The sequence below is a fragment of the Mustela erminea genome, chromosome 13 (genome assembly GCF_009829155.1).
Source record: "Mustela erminea isolate mMusErm1 chromosome 13, mMusErm1.Pri, whole genome shotgun sequence".
Classification (NCBI taxonomy): Eukaryota; Metazoa; Chordata; class Mammalia; order Carnivora; family Mustelidae; genus Mustela; species Mustela erminea.
This window is the reverse complement of record NC_045626.1, coordinates 60,882,498-60,898,958: the sequence shown is the minus strand read 5'-3', so window position 1 is coordinate 60,898,958 and position 16,461 is coordinate 60,882,498.

Here is a 16,461-nt window from a genome sequence, read left to right as displayed (position 1 = left end):
GCCACAAGGTTCTGCACAGCTGAGGTTCTTGGAGCCTGTGCTGCAAATGCAGAAGCCAGAGAAGAGTGCTACTGCTACTGTTTCTGTTAGAATCCCACTCCCAAGCAGGAAGCCAGGCTTGCTATTTGCCATCTGAGATGCCTCCACAGGAAAGGAAAAAAAGCTCCAGCCTTTCTCTCAGGTTCCAATCTCCTACCAGAGTCTCTAGTAGGAAGAACCTGACTAGGGAGAGCTGGTAAGAGTCTGGGAAGACAGCAGAGGTTTCCAGTTCCCTGTATTATGGAAAGAAAAAAGGGTGGGATAATAAATCTAGTGCTAACTCTCATAGAGTGTTGAGTAATAGCTATGGCCATACTTATCTTTTTACTAATGTTAACGAAACTGCTTTTAATGTGGTAGAATTTCTTGAAAGGATGAATTTCTATTTCTAGCTTCTGAGGAATCTTAATTAGGAATTAGTGTTTTCAGGGCACCTGGGTGGCTTAGTCGGTTAAACATCTGCCTTTGGCTCAGGTCATGATCCTGGGGTCCTGGGATCAAGCCCTGCATGGGGCTCTCTGCTCAATGGGGAGCCTGCTTCTCCCTCTCCCTCTGTTCCCTTACCTGCTTGTGCTTGCTCTCACTCTCTCTCTTGCAAATAAATAAATAAATAATTTTTAAAAAAGGAATTAGTGTTTTATCACCTTTTTCATATCAGTACATTAATAAATTTGCTAATACTGAACCATTATTGTCCTAATACATGGCTGGTAATTCACTAATATTTTATTTAGGATTTTTGCCTCTGTCTTTACAAGGAACATAGGCAGACAGTTTGTGTGTACATTACATGCACACATGCATGCTGTTCTTGTCCTTTTATGGTTTCTGAATTAGATTAACCAAAAATAAGTCAGGAAGTTTTCACCTTTTTCTGTTCTGGACTAGTTTAAATAACATAGGACAACTGTTCTAAAATATTTTGTGGATGCCATGCACAAAATTATATAGGCCTGATACCTTTGGTAGTGAGGAAGTGCTTAATTTTAATTACCTTTAAATTTTAAAAAAAATTCGTGATCTTTTTAGATTTCCCACCTTTCCAAGTCAATTTTCGTCATCATTTTCCTTTAAAAAGCAATCATTTCACTAAGATTTTAAATATCTCAATATAGAATGACATCTGGTAATTTCTTATAATCAAAAAATCTCCATAATTGATGTAATGCTTTTTTTCTTGTTTCTATTGTGTTGTCTTATTTCTTTTTTTCTAAGCATTTTTAAAGAATATTTTATTTATTTATTTGACAGAGAGAGACAGCAAGAGAGGGAACACAAGCAAGGGGATTGGGAGAGAGAGAAGCAAGCTTCCTGCAGAGCAGGGAGCCTGATAAGGGGCCTCGATCCCAGGACCCCAGGATCATGACCTGAGCCAAAGGCAGACACTTAACAACTGGGCCACCCAGGCACCCCTAAACATTTTACTTTTTAATGAAGTAAAATATACATTCCAAAATGTACACATAATCATAAGTATACAGTTTGCTGAATTTTCCAAACTGAACACATCAATGTAGTCATTTTTAGATCAAGAAATAGTACATGACCAGCACCCCAGAAGAGGTGCTTATATTCCCTTCTGGTCATTATACCCCTGCCCCAAGGGTAACCACTATCCTCATTTCCAATAGCATAAGTTAGTGTGATGGTTAATTTTATGTGTCAGCTTGGCTAAGCTATGGTGCCCAGTTGTTCAAATAGTAGTCCAGATGTTGCTGTGAAGTAACAGCACATTTGTAGGTGTGATTAACATCCATAATCACTTAACTTTAAGTAGAGATTAGCGTAAATGAGGTAAATGTGCTTCATCCATTCAGTTGAAAGGCTTGCAAGCAAAGACTGAGGTTTCCCAGGGGAAAATAAGGACTTCAGCCTTGAGACTAAAACACAGAAATGGTGCCCGAGTTTCCAGTTTTCCTGCCTGTTCTATGGATTTCATATTTGCCAGCCACCACAATCACATAAGCCAATTCCCTAAAATACATAGAGATCAGAACCAGTAGAAAATATATATCTGGAATTCTTTTTTTTTTTTTAAGATTTTATTTATTTATTTGACACAGAGTGAGAGAGAGAGCGCACACACAAGCAGGGGGACTAGCAGGCAGAGGGAGAGGGAGAAGCAGGCCCCCACAGAGCAGGGGGAGCCCCATGTGGGACTTGATCCCAGAACTCTGGAATCATGCCTGAGCTGAAGGCAGTCGCTCAACCAACTGAGCCACCCAGGTGCCCCATATGTCTGGAAAATTCTGGTACAGATTTTAATACCAAGAGTGGTTCTAAAGAAAGAAAGTCTTGAGAATGAATTTTCTGAATTATTTCTCTAATCTGAATATATGTAAAGGCAATAATGACTCTAATCCCAGAAGGGAGAGGGGACTTCAATAGTCCATGGCAAGATGTTGCAAAACAGATGCCCAAAATATCAACATTGGATACTCCTAGTCAAATGCGTATGAGAAATAAAGTTCTGAGGTGTACCATATATTTGATACCTGAGAATCTTTTTGTTAAACTAATGAGACTGGCTGGTTACTCTTACCTGTGCCAGAAAAATAGGGAAAGAAAAGGATGAGCTCAGGACTTCAAATTTCCAGCTCAAGCACCACATAACTAACTAGAAAGTTTCTGTGACTGCCCTGAAAGAATCTTTTATGTCTTTTCACTGTAGTCAGACCAACTTGAGTTCACTCCTTGGTGAGTCACAGATACACCAGGTGGAGTTGTCACACAAAGTAAACTTTATTTGAAGCAAATAAGATCACAGGAAATAGCTTCCAAAGCTATAACTCTCCAAGAGAGGTTAAATGGGTAATTCCTTTCATTTAGGGTTAGGATGAATATTTAGATAGAGAAGTCTTGCCATTGTGTGTAGAGGCAGGCATAGGGTCATACATGCACCTTAAGGAAACGTTTCTATACATACCTTGTATGTTATGTAAATGAGGCTGGTGCTCCTCCTTGGGTGGAGATTTTAGTATTAAAATGAGGTGAAGGCGATTGCCTATCATTCAAGGGGTCACTCCACCATCTGTCTGCACAGGTAGGAGTCAGGGCTTTAGCTTGAAGGGTCTGGGTGGTCTGGGCCAGCAGGAGGTCTTGCCTGAGGTGCGGTTTCAGGTTTCACGAGCCTGACTTAAGAGGTAAGCCAGAAAGAAGAGCTTAAGGAAAAATATAAGACAAGAGGTTAGTGAGTATAAGCAGATGGGCAGTAAATATCGGGTCTTGGGGTTGAGCTGGTGATGTCACCACAGAGCTGAGATTTCTGAAAATCGAATCCAGAGTCTCATCCTGCAGGTCGTTCAATTACAATACAAATTGAATGCCCAGTCTCACAGGGAACTGCTGCAAGGTCATGGATTGGGGAAAAAATAAGACCCTGAAAATTGGAATGGATACATATGGATAGAGTCTGATGAAGCTAAGAACATTGAGCCCTAAATTATATGTCTTATTTGTTGGTAGAAGCAACTCTTCTGGGGCACTTGGGAGGCTCAGTCTGCCTTCTGCTCAGGTCATGATCTCAGGGTCCTCCAGTGGAGACCTGCATCAGGCTCCCTGCTCAGTGGAGAGCCTACTTCTCCCTCTCCTCCTAGCTGCCAGTCCCCCTGCTTGTGCTCTCTTTGTCAAATAAATCAATAATACAATCTTAAAAAAAAAAAAAAAAGAAAAGAAAAAACAGCTGGGAAGTGTTGGCTAGGATGCAGAGAAGGGGGAACCCTCTTACTCTGTTCGTGGGAATGCAAACTGGTGCAGCCACTCTGGAAAAATTATGGAGGTTCCTCAAAAAGTTAAAAATAGAACTCCCCTACCACCCAGCAATCACTCTACTAGGTATTTACCCAAAAGATACAAAAATGCAGATTTGAAGGGGTACAGACACTCCAATGTTTATAGCAGTACTATCAACAATAGCCAAATTTTGGAAAGAGTCAACCATATATATGTGTGGAATATTAGTCATCAAAAAGAATGAAATCTTGCCATTTGCAATGATGTGAATGAAGCTACAAAATATTATGCTAAGCAAAATAAATCAGAGATGGACAAATTCCATATGATTTCACTCATATGTGGAATTTCAGGAACTAAACAAATGATCAGAGGGGCAAACCAAGAAACACACCAAGAAACACACTCTTAACTATAGAGAACAAACCAATGATTCCCAGAGGAGAGGTGGGTGGGGTAATGGGTTAAATAGGTGATGGGGATTAAGGAGGGCACTTCTGTGATGAGCATCAGGTGTTGTATGGAAGTGTTGAATCACTATATTGTAAACCTGAAACTAATATTACACTATATGTTAACTAACTGGAATTTAAATAAAAACTAACAAAAGAAAGAAAGAAAAAAGGAGAGGGAGGGAGGGAGGCAGGGAGGAAGGAAGGAAGGAAGGGAGAGAAGAAGGAGAGGAAGGAAGGGAGGTAGTGGGTAGGAAGGAAGAAAGGAAGAACCATTGGGAATTACTGCCTCTAAACTGAGATCCCTAAATGCAATGGGAATAATTGAATCCCAGGGCATTGGATAATTGACAAAGACAAAGTAGGACTAGTTACCATAATTGACAAGAGATTTAAAGCAGCAATTGGGATAGTCTTACTGGCAGAGACCTATGGCACTGGCTAGTAGACCATGGTGTCCCTGGAAGGAAACAGAGGCAGTCTATCAAATTCTTCCTTGTTCTGTAAAAGTGGAGGAGTTCTAGGTCAAGTGCACAAAAGCCTAACTTACATCATAAAACCAAGAGTCACAGCCTTTCAATCCGTTCCTGACTCGACCCACTTTACAGACCCAAAAACCCTTGAATAAAAGGGCAGGCCAGATCCCCTTGAGGAAGGACTGTGCTGCACTGCCAAAAGTATGTACTGTTAATCTTCCTCTCAGCCTTCCCTCAGGACCTACGGCCTTATACCGTAGTGATTATGCATTGGGGCAAAGGAAATAATTAGACTTTTCAGGAATTACTAAACTCTAGCTCTGAACTGACAGTAATTCCAGGAGACCCAAAACATCACAGTGGTCCACCAGTCAGAGTAGGGGTTATGGAGATCGGGGCAAGCAGAGGGGTTTTAGGCTGAGGTTCATCTCACTGTGAGTCCCCAAGCCCATTTTCTGGTTATTTCCCCAGTTCTGGAATGTATAAGTGGGACAGACATACCCAGCAACTGGCCGATCTTCACATAGATTCCGACCAATAGAGGGAATGCAAGTGGAAGCCATTATTGGAAGGCACAGAACCACTTCTACCTAGGACAATAGTACACCAAAAGCAATACTGCATTCCTGGGATTGCAGAGACTAGAGCCACCATCAAGGACTCAAAGAACGCCCATTCAGCTCGCATATTTGGCCTGCACAGAAAAAAATGGATCCTGGAGAATGATTGTGGATTATCATAAATTTACCCAGGCAGTCAGTACATTTGAAGTTCCTATTACAGATGCGGTTTCATTGCTTTAGAAAATTAACACATTACTGGTACCTGGTTTGCAGCTATCAATCAAGCAATTGCTTTTTCCCTCAATACTCATCAAAAAGATTTCCACCAGGGGGAGCCTGGGTGGCTCAGTGGGTTAAGCCTCTGCCTTCGGCTCAGGTCATAATTCTGGGGTCCTGGGATTGAGCCCCACATCAGGCTCTCTGCTCGGCAGGGAGCCTGCTTGCCTTCCTCTCTCTCTGCCTCTCTCTCTGCCTGCCTCTCAGCTACTTGTGATCTCTCTCTCTGTCAAATAAATAAATAAAAATCTTAAAAAAAAAAAAGATTTCCACCAGAAACAATTTTCCTTCAGCCAACAAGGCCAGTGATGCACTTTCACTATTGTATAAGTCTGCTTAGAAGGCCACAGTAGAATATTCCAGACTGGGTGCCTTAAACAACAGAAATTTTATTCCTCACAGTTCTGGCTGGAGGTTAGAAGTCTCAGATTAAGGTACAAGAAAATTGAATTTCTGGTAAGAACTGTCTTCCTGAGTTTTAGACGTCTATCTTCTCATTGTGTCCTCACCTGATCTTTCCTCCATGTGCATTCAAACACAGAGAGATCTCTGATGTCTCTTTCTCTTCTTATTAGGATCCCAGTCACTGTGGATTAGGACCCATCCTATTTAACCTTAATTACCTCCCTATAAGCACGATCTATAAACATAGTCACATCAAGTCCCTAAAATTCATATGTTGAAGTCCCAACCCCCAGTGTTCTGGTGGTTCCACTTGCAGCTGTAATACCAGATATGATTTCATTGCTTGAGCAAATCAGTGCATCCCCTGATACCTGGCATGAAGCTATTGATCTGACAAATGCTTTTTCTCTATACCTGTCAATAGAGAGCACCAGAAGCAGTTTGCTTTCACCTGGCAAGGCCAGCAATACATCTTCACTATCTTACCTCAGGAGAATATCAGCTCTCCAGCCTTATGTCATATTTTAGTTTACAGGGATTTTTTTTTTCTTAAAGTAATCTCTACACCCAACATGGGCCTTGAACTCACGACCCTGAAATTAAGAGTTGCATGCTCTCCTGACTGAGTCAGCCAGGCATTCCTAGTTCACAAAGACTTTCTTAAATAAAGTAACTTTATTATAATCCATAGTTCTTGGCTATAATAACAATTAAAAGCAGTAAAGCCAACCAAAATCTTCTTTTGAGATTTTCCTAAGCAAACCACATATCCTACATGCACTATGTATGTTTTAACAGTCTTGCCAAAGTTTACATAGAAAGGATTCCTGATGTTGAGACAGGTTTATCTTAGAAAGTGAGATCACTGGGATCTTAATTGCCTTTCTCTTCCATAATATATCACACTCATTCATTATATTGATGACATTATGTGGATTGGACCTAGTGAGTGAGAAGTAGCAACCACTCTAGACTTACTGGTAAGACATTTTGTTCCAGAAGGTAGGAAATAAATCTGACAAAAATCCAAGGGCCCTCTACCTTAGTGAAATTTCTAGGGAACCAGCAGTGTGAACATGTGTAGTTATCCCTTATAAGAGGAAGGATAAATTGTTGTTTTCTGTCTCCTCCTATAACCAAAAAAGAGATACAATGTGTGGTGGACCTTTTAGGACTTTGGGGGCAATATAATCTTCATTTGGGTTTGCTACTCCACCCATTTGCTGGGTGACCCAAAAACTTATTTTTGAGTGGAACCCTTGGTTCCCACTCTGCCTACTTACCTTCTTTGTTGCAACCACCACCCCTGGACTCACGGAGAGTTGCCTATAACCAGTTGACTGGGAAGAGAAAACATATACAGAGGTTCTGCCCAATATGCAGGCACCAGCCCAAAGTGGACTGTGGCAGCACTACTGCCCCTCTCCGGGACATCCCCAAAGGACAGTGGTGAAGGGAAATCCTCCCAGTGTGCAGAACTTCCAACAGTACATCTGGTTGTTAGTTTTGCTTGGAGAGAGAAATAGCTAGAAATGCAATAGTATACCAATTCATGATCTGTGGCTTGATGGTCAGGGATGGGGAAGTAACATGATAGGAAAATTGGTGACAAGGAAACTTGGGGAAGAGATGTATAGACAGACCTCTCTGAAAGGGGAAAAAAAAACATGAAGATATTTGTGTCCTGTGTCACCCAATGGTGACCTCAGCAGAGAAGGATTTTATTTTATTTTATTTTTAAAGATTTATTTATTTATTTATCTGACAGGCAGAGATTACAAGTAGGCAGAGAGGCAGGCAGAGAGAGAGGAGGAAGCAGGCTCCCCGCTGAGCAGAGAGCCCGATGCGGGGCTCGATCCCAGGACCCTGGGATCATGACCTGAGCTGAAGGCAGAGGCTTTAACCCACTGAGCCACCCAGGCGCCCCCAGAGAAGGATTTTAATATTCAAGTGGACAGGATGACATATTCTTTTTTTTTTTTTTTAACAGAGAGATCACAAGTAGGCAGAGAGGCAGGCCGGGGGGTGGGGGAAGCAGGCTCCCTGCTGAGCAGAGAACCCGATGTGGGGCTTGATCCCAGGACCCTGAGATCATGACCTGAGCTGAAGGCAGAGGCTTTAACCCACTGAGCCACCCAGGCACCCCAGGATGACATATTCTGTGAACACCAGTCAGTCTCTTGTCCCAGGCACCCTGTCGCTGCCCAGTGTGCTCATGAATATTGCTGAGGTGGCAGGGATGGAAGTTATGCAAGGGCATGTGTTGCCACTCACCCAAGTTGACCTGGCTGCTGCTGAATGCCCAAACTGCCAGCAACAGAGACCAACAGAGTCTCTAATATGGTATCATTCCCCTGGGTTATCAGCCAACTATCCAGTGACAAGTTGATTACAACGGACCACTTTCATCATGGAAGATTCAATGTTTTATTCTTACTGGAAGAGACACTCTGGATATGGATTTACCTTCCTTGCATGCAGTGCCTCTACCAAAACTACCATCTGTGAACTTACAGAATGTCTTATTCATCAACACTTCACACAGCATTGCTTCTGATCAAGGAATTCACTTAATAGCAAATGAAGTGTGGCGGCAATAGGCCTATGCTCTTCGGACTAACTGGTATTACTACGTTCTCCATCATCCAGAAGCAGCAATCATGGTAGAATGGTGGAATGGCCTTTGAAGACTCAGTTACAGCCAGTGACTAGGAAGTGAACTAGGTGGCAATACCTGGCAAGCCTGGAGCAGTGTTCTCTAGGAGGCTGCATTGCTCTGAGTCAGTATCCAATACATGGTGCTATTTTTCCCATAACCAGGAATCAAGGGGTGGGAATGAGAGGGACACCACTCGCTGTTGCCCTTAGTGACCCACTAGCAAAATTTTTACTTTCTGATGGTCTTGAAATCTTAGTTTCAAAGGAAGGAGTGTTTCCACTGAGAGACACAAAAATGATTCTGTTGAACTAGAAATTAAAACTACTGACTGGCCACTGTGGGCTCCTCATGTTTCTGAGTTGGCAGAAAAAGAAGGGGTTACTGTGCTAACTGGGGTGATCAGTCAGGAGTACTAAGGGGAAACTGGGCTTTTATTCTACGGTGGAGGTAGGGCAGAGTATGTCTGGAATACTGGAGATCCTTTAGGTTCTCTCTAAGTATTATTATGCCCTAGAATTAAGATCAATGGAAAACTTCAACCATCCAATTCAGGCAGAGCAAGAATGAAGGTTTGAGTCACCCACCAGGCAAAGAATCACGGCCAGCAAAGATGCTTGCTGAAGGCAAAGGAAATACATAATAAGCAATGGAAGAAGTTAGTTATAAATAACAGCTGTGACTACATGATCAGTTGCAGAAATGGGAATGGTGATTATCATGACTATTTCTTCCTTATTTGGCTACAAATGTGTGTGGTAAAATATCTTTGTCTTTTCCCCTCTTATTCCCTTTTATGTAATGTAAGATGTGTTAACTTTACATTATAGTATTAAGACTTTCATATCATAATACTTAAGGAGAGGAGTAAACATCGTTCAAGGACTTGGCCACCTCTCCTGGGGAGGGGATTAGTTGCATACAAGATAGTTGTATCATGCTAGGCAGAATCATGACCTTGTTATTGTCTTTAATTAAAAATTAATTATGGTTTAAGGAAATGTGTGCAGGTAACAAGTTGACAATGCTATGGCTAATTTTATGTGTCAGCTTGACTAGACTATAGTGCCCAGGTGTAAGGTCAAATACTAGTCTAGAAGTTGCTGTGAAGTTATTCTGTAGATGTGATTAACATCTATAATTACTTGACTTTAAAGATTATCCTTGATAATGTAGATGGGCCTCATCTATTCAATAGAAAGGCTTACCAGCAAAAACTGAGGTTTCACAGGGGAAAAGCAGAAAATCCACCTCAAGACTTTAACACAGAAATCCTGCCTGTGTTTCCAGCCTGCCAGACTCTCCTACAGATTTCAGCTTCCCAGCCTCCACAATCACATGAGCCAATCCCTCAAAATAAATCCCTTAATATAAATATAAATAATGGCATTCTCCCGCTTATCTCTTGCAAATATGGGGAATTAATTTATGTAAGTTATTAAATATCACTATTTTATATAAAGGAGATTGAAGGGGCACCTGGGTGGCTCAGTGGGTTAAAGACTCTGCCTTCGGCTCAGGTTATGATCTCAGGGTCGTGGGATCGAGCCCCACATCAGCTCTCTGCTCAGCAGGGAGCCTACTTCCTCCTCTCTCTCTGCCTGCTGCTCTGCCTACTTGTGATCTCTCTCTGTGTCAAATAAATAAATAAAATCTTTTAAAAAATAAAGGAGATTTAAGGAATTTAAGTACTATATATATGACTTAATAATATATAGGTTCTGTTTCTCAGGAAAACTGACGCACTTAGTTTCATCTGGTTTTGTACTTTCTGTAAATGGTACAATATACACTTTTTCTATCTAGCATCTTTCACTCTGCATTATACTTAAGAGATTCAGCCCTGCTTTGCTTAAGTCCCCCCATCTCGCTGTAGATAAACTGCAGTAGGCCACTTGGTGGTCTAGAGCTTCTCATTAGTAGCCTGTAGGTGGCGGTAAAACACCTTCTGTAGAACTTTGAACAGCCCAGTAACGAATTCCTAGGTGTAAGCAAAGTCCCAAATTTTCCATGGTCTGGAACAGAGCAGACAGTGTATCGTGAAACTGGAAATGAGATCTTTATATTTCTAAATTCACTGGTAATTGATTCGATCAACTTGAAGTCCTCAAGACTTAAAGGCCTTGACAGAATAGGCAGGAGGTCCGGGGTTCGGGGGTGGGGAGGGGCCAGATGTGGAATCTGCCCTTAATCCAGCACTAGGGAGTGTTGACACCCGGAAAGGGTCTGAGATTTCATCCTAGTTGTAAGCAAACAAGAGAGGCTGTGCAAGTTTCATGGAGACTTGCTGGCAAAAGCCATGTTATCACTCATGGCAAAAGAAATAGCCCCAGCACCTACATTTTGTTGCATCTTTTCCTTGATCCCCAATATGACTGAGCCAGGTGACACCAGCACACTCAAGGGGTTGTAATTCAGAAGGAATTCTGAACATAGAGACTGAATATGTAGGCAGTAATCCTGCCTACCCATTTGTTCCAGAAGAAGACACTCTATCCACCAGTGGTGTAAGCAAACCACCCTTTGCCCTGGAGAAGGTTTGTTCGCTATACAAATGTTCTTGAGAAGATAATCCAGAGCAAAGAGAAGTCAGGGCCTTACTTGTAAGACATGCAGAAAATGAGAGACCCATAGAGAATCATCTTGTAACAGGAGGATTGCAGAGGTGAGAGAGGTCCTCTCCCACGGGAAGATTTGGTGAAGGAGAAAGAGGTGCACTTCCAGAATTAAGAAGGTGGCTTGTGAGCACTGACAGCAGTCCTCAGGGGCAAAAGGTGTGTGGCCTTTCATGGTGTTCCCCTCCTGAGGATTTGAGAAGGTAGCATTCTCCCTCCTATCTCCCTCCCATGGGTTATGTAGAAGGTGGTCATGCAGACTTCCTTTGCTATTCTGCTCCTGACCTTTGGAAGGCAGAGCCTGTCTTAACTGGGTGTAGAGAGCTGGGGACATGTTTTCCTTTCTGGTTGGGGCAAAAGAAGAGAGAAAAGGTGGTGATCTGTGGCCCCAGCAGAAGCAGCAGTCATGCTAAGAAGGGCAGAAGGAGATGATAGAAGCCCAAGAAAGCCGCCTTCCTATGTAGGTCCAACAAAGTGTTGGTGAGAATAGAGAATGTTTCTGGAACACTGGTGAGATTTTCGAGGGAAACCGTTGCTATTCTAGCCTCACCATTTGAGGCTGGGGTGAAAGACTCAATCTCTTTTCTGAAAAGCTTTTAGAGGGAATTGGATTGAACTGACCATAAGGGTCTAGGATAAGGACCATAAGGGTTCAGGACAAGGATGCCTGTGATTGTGGGTATAAAGGAAGAACAGATTTTCCATTGTCACTTCTCCGGGATCTGTACCTCCCACTATAATTTCTATTATATATTAAGAGGACACAATAGGAGCAAAATTATAGGACAACAGATTTTATTAGTAGAAACGACCTCAGAGATGGCCTTCTCCTTCTCCAAGAGTTTCTTAACTGAGGTCCTAGGACTCCTCAGGCCTTTATGTATGGGTTTCAGGGATCCAACCCTTTCCTAGCATGATGTATTTGACCCTCTGGATGTTCGCCTTTTGACTGGGGATCAAATAGAATAAATAGGTCTTAGGAGTTTAGGCAAGAAGAAGTTGGCGTGGTCTGGTATGCCTGGCTTGGCTGCTGTGGGCCGGTGGGAGGTAGTGACCTTAAGCAGGACAAGGCATGAGACACCACGCACTGTGAGTGTCTGTAACATGCGAGAAGGATCCTGTATGCTGTTTTATATCAACATGTTAAGTGACAAAACATAAAAGACTTAAGTTTCTCTATTTAGATTGGTTCTGCTGGAGTGTGAAGTTCATTTTGTGAGTCCTGGAGGAGAATGTTGGGCAGCACAGGACCCCAAACACCAGACAGAGACCCGGGTCTTCATCCCCTAGGCTAGAGAGAGCCATCAGTGCTCCAACAGCTCGGAAACCAACTAGAAAAGTGGTGTCTTAGGAAGGCTTATACCCCTGGAGGAAACTAGAAGGAGAGTAGGTAAGGAAGAACAACTTCTTTCTGAACATTTGTCACTTGGCACATGGCAAGCCCTTGAAAACATTTGGGGAGAGTAAGAGAATGTCTTACACTTGGCTCTCCCCACATCCATTGTTCTAAGAGCCGGCTTTCTATAAACCCACCCTCACAATAGAGGTAGGAATATCTATGCCTCTACAAGTATTCCTCACTGCACTTTTAACTAATATTTGCACTCCCTCTTCCCTCACAATAGAGGGCAGTTACTCTTCTCAAGTTCTCTCACTGTAATGGGGCTTGTTGTCTTGGGACCTGAGAAAGGAAATTGAGTTTTCTGCTAATGGATCACTACCCCAGGGCCTGCTTATTTGGGACAGCTGACGTGCAATCCTATATAGTCTGGGGAGATAAGGAAAATTTTTGCAGGTCACTTTTAAAAAATAGTTCGAGACGGCTGTGGAAACTTCCTCAGCCCTTTGAATTCCAATGTTCTAGGTGACGAGTCAGTCCTCCCTCTGATATCTGAGAAACTACGTTAAAACTTTTTTTAAAGTCATCTCTATCCACAACGTGGGGTTTGAACCCATGACTCCGAGATCAGGAGTTGCATGCTCCACCAGCTGAGACAGCCAAGTGCCCCTAAAATGTTATTTTCCAAGCAGCAGTGTGGTAGGCCCACCAGGTATGTCCGCACCTAATCCCTAGGACCTAGGAATAGATTACCTCACACGGTAAGGGAATGGGGCAGATGGGATCAAGGTAAGGGTCTTGAGTTGGGGAGATGATCCCACATTATGCAGGTGAGTCTGATATCATCACAGAAGTCCTCGTAAGAAGGACGCAGGAGGACCAGAGTCACAGGAAAAGGTGATGTGACGAGAAACAGAGACAGGAGCCAAGATCAGAGCCCATGTGGGACAGTCTCTAGAGGCTGCGAGAGGCAAGGGACATGTCCCTCCTGGAGCCTCCAGGAAGAACAGAGCCTACATTTTAGCCCCTGAGGACTCATTTTGCCATCCAGAACAGCAAGAGAATAAACTTGGGTTGTTTTACGCTACTAAATTTGTTGTCATTTGTTACAGCAGCAGTAAGAACACACACGGCAAACACTGGGTTCTTGGTTATCACGCGTGCTTCTCCCTCCACTGAGGAATTTGTACTGGCCTGGTGCAAAGGACCTCAACCTCTGCTTCACGTTGGAGTCACATGGTGGACTTTTTTTTTTTTTTTTACATGGTGGACTTTTGAAGCTCCTCTTACCCAGAGTATATTCAGAGTCACTGAACCAGAATCTCTGGGAGTAGCACCCAGGCGTTATCATTATATGTATGTATGTATGTATGTATGTATGTATGTATTTGTAAATAGAGATAGTCCACATGACAATAAAATGTCCATATCTTGCGTATTCAGTTCAAAGGGTTTTCACAGTTGTCTACACCTGTGTAACCACTGCCCAAAATAATGGACAGAACATGTCTACTGCAAGAGAAAGCTCTATGTCCCTTTGCAGTGAATTCTGACCACTCCCCACCTCCAAGACGCAGCCACTTTCTGACTTTTATTACTCCAGGTGAGTTTTGCCTGTTCTTGGACTTCGTGTAAATGGAACGCATATTTTGGGGGTAGGTTTGGCTTCTCCAAATTAATGTTTTTGACATTCATCTGTGGGCTCGTATATTCCTTTTGATCGCCGAATAGGATTTGTTTGCACAAATATATTCCAATCTATTTATCCATTTTGAAGTTGTGGGATTTTGCAGTTGTTTACAGTTCTGAGTGGTTGCAAGTAAGATGATGTAGTGATTTTAAAACATGGCCACAAAATTTTTGCCACTCCTTCATCAGAAATGGTCTTCTCACCCCTCTCCTGCTAAAGCTAAGCAGGCTTCTGATGGCTTCAACTAATAGAGAATAGTGGAAGCAACACTGTTCCAGACTGAACTGTGGCCCTGAAATCTTGTGTGGGAACCTTACCCCCCAGCATGAGTGTATCTGGAGATGGGACCTGTAGGGAGGTCAGTAAGGTTAAATGAGGTCAAAAGACCAGGGCCCTAATCTAATCTGTAAAAACAAGAAACGAGGCACAGAAAGGCCTTGTGGGGACACAGTGAGAAGGTAGCCATCTGCAAGCCAGGAAGGGAGCTTCACCAAACACGAATACTCCATCTTGGACTTTCCAGCCTCTAGAGCTGTGAGAAAATAAATGTCTCCTGTTTAAGTCTACAGTATTTGGCAACCCTAGCAGACTAATCATACAGACTTGACATTATTTCTGAGGCTATAATAGAAAAGGTTGTACAGCTTCCCCAAACTGGGAAATTGTCTGGGAATACCTGCCTTAAAGCCCTGAACTGCCATTGGAAGAAGCCTGGCTACCCTTGGTCCCACCATGCTAGAAGGCTACTCAGGACGCTCGGAAAGTCCCAGCAATGGCCCAGACTTCAACCAGCCCAGCCCAGCCCAGAAGTTAGAAGTGGGGGGTGAGCCATCTGGGAATGGCTGGGGCACAGAGCTGGCCATGGTGGGGCACAGAGGAGCCACTCCACTGTGTCCCTCCTGATTCCCTCACCACAGAATCTGAGCCTGAAAAATGGTGGTTGTATACCATTAACTTTGGGGTAGTTTTTTAGTCACACTGGATAACTAGAATGATGCTACTATGAGCATTCTTGAACAAGTCTTTTTTTTGGAAACTTTTTTGGGAAACTATGTATAGTTTCTGTCCATTAAGTATGTCAGATAGATTGCTAGGTTAAAAATTAAATATGTGGGGCACCTGGGTGGCTCAGTGGGTTAAAGCTGCCTTCCGCTCAGGTCATGATTCCAGGGTCCTAGGATCAAGCCCCGCATCGGGCTCTCTGCTCAGCAGGGAGCCTGCTTCCTTCCTCTCACTGCCTCTCTGCCTCCTGTGATCTCTGTTTGTCAAATAAATAAATAAAATCTTTTTTAAAAAAAAGATTAAATGTGTTTTTTACTTTATGCCCACATTTTGATACAGTTCTCTAATGTGGTTATGTTCGTTTACACGCCCAACTGACAGCTGGGCATGAGTTTCACTTGCTCTGCATATCTGCCAACATTTGGTATTATCCTTGTTTTTGATGGTGCCCACCCCGTGGGTATGACAGGGATTCTCACTGTTGTCTTATTTTTAGTCCTTTTGTTACTAATGATGTTGAACACTTTTTCCTGCGCTTATCGGCCATTCATATGTCTACTTTTGTCTAGCATCTGTTCAAGTCTTTTGTCTATTTTTAAATACTAGGTTGCTTGTCTTTTTATTGTTCATTGGTAAGAATTCTTTGTATATTTTGGATAGAATGCTTTTGTCAGATAAATAAACTGTGAATATTCTTCCCCAATCTGTTTGACTGACATGACTCCAAGATGATTCCAGGACATACCCAAGGTTGAGATCGCTGTCCTAGTGCCTTTTCTCTGGAGGGCAAAATGGTAGTTCACTGTGCAGGGGTTTGGAGTCAGACTGCCTGGTGTTGGTATGGCTTTGACCATTGCCTGCTGCAATATCTTTGGTAAATCATGGTAAGAGAGGAAATGAGGCACATTAAAATTTTCAGGAGTTTGAATGTTCATCAGTCCAAAAGGGGCAGCCCAGACCAGTGTGGTTGGGAGTGCTTCACAGCAGGATCCAGGGGAGAGACTTTTCTAGAGAAGACACTGAAGCAAAGTGAAGAAACGATTTGATTGACTGTAGCCTAAGCGGTTGCCCTATTTGGGAAATTCCAGTTTTCTGATAGGTTGTTCAGAATTTCATTTTCTTGGATTAGAGCACATTGACTCTGGCCTTGGGTTTGGTTTGCTTACATGGTCTGTCAGGATGTCAGAGACACCCCAGTCTAATGGCCTCCTTGTTT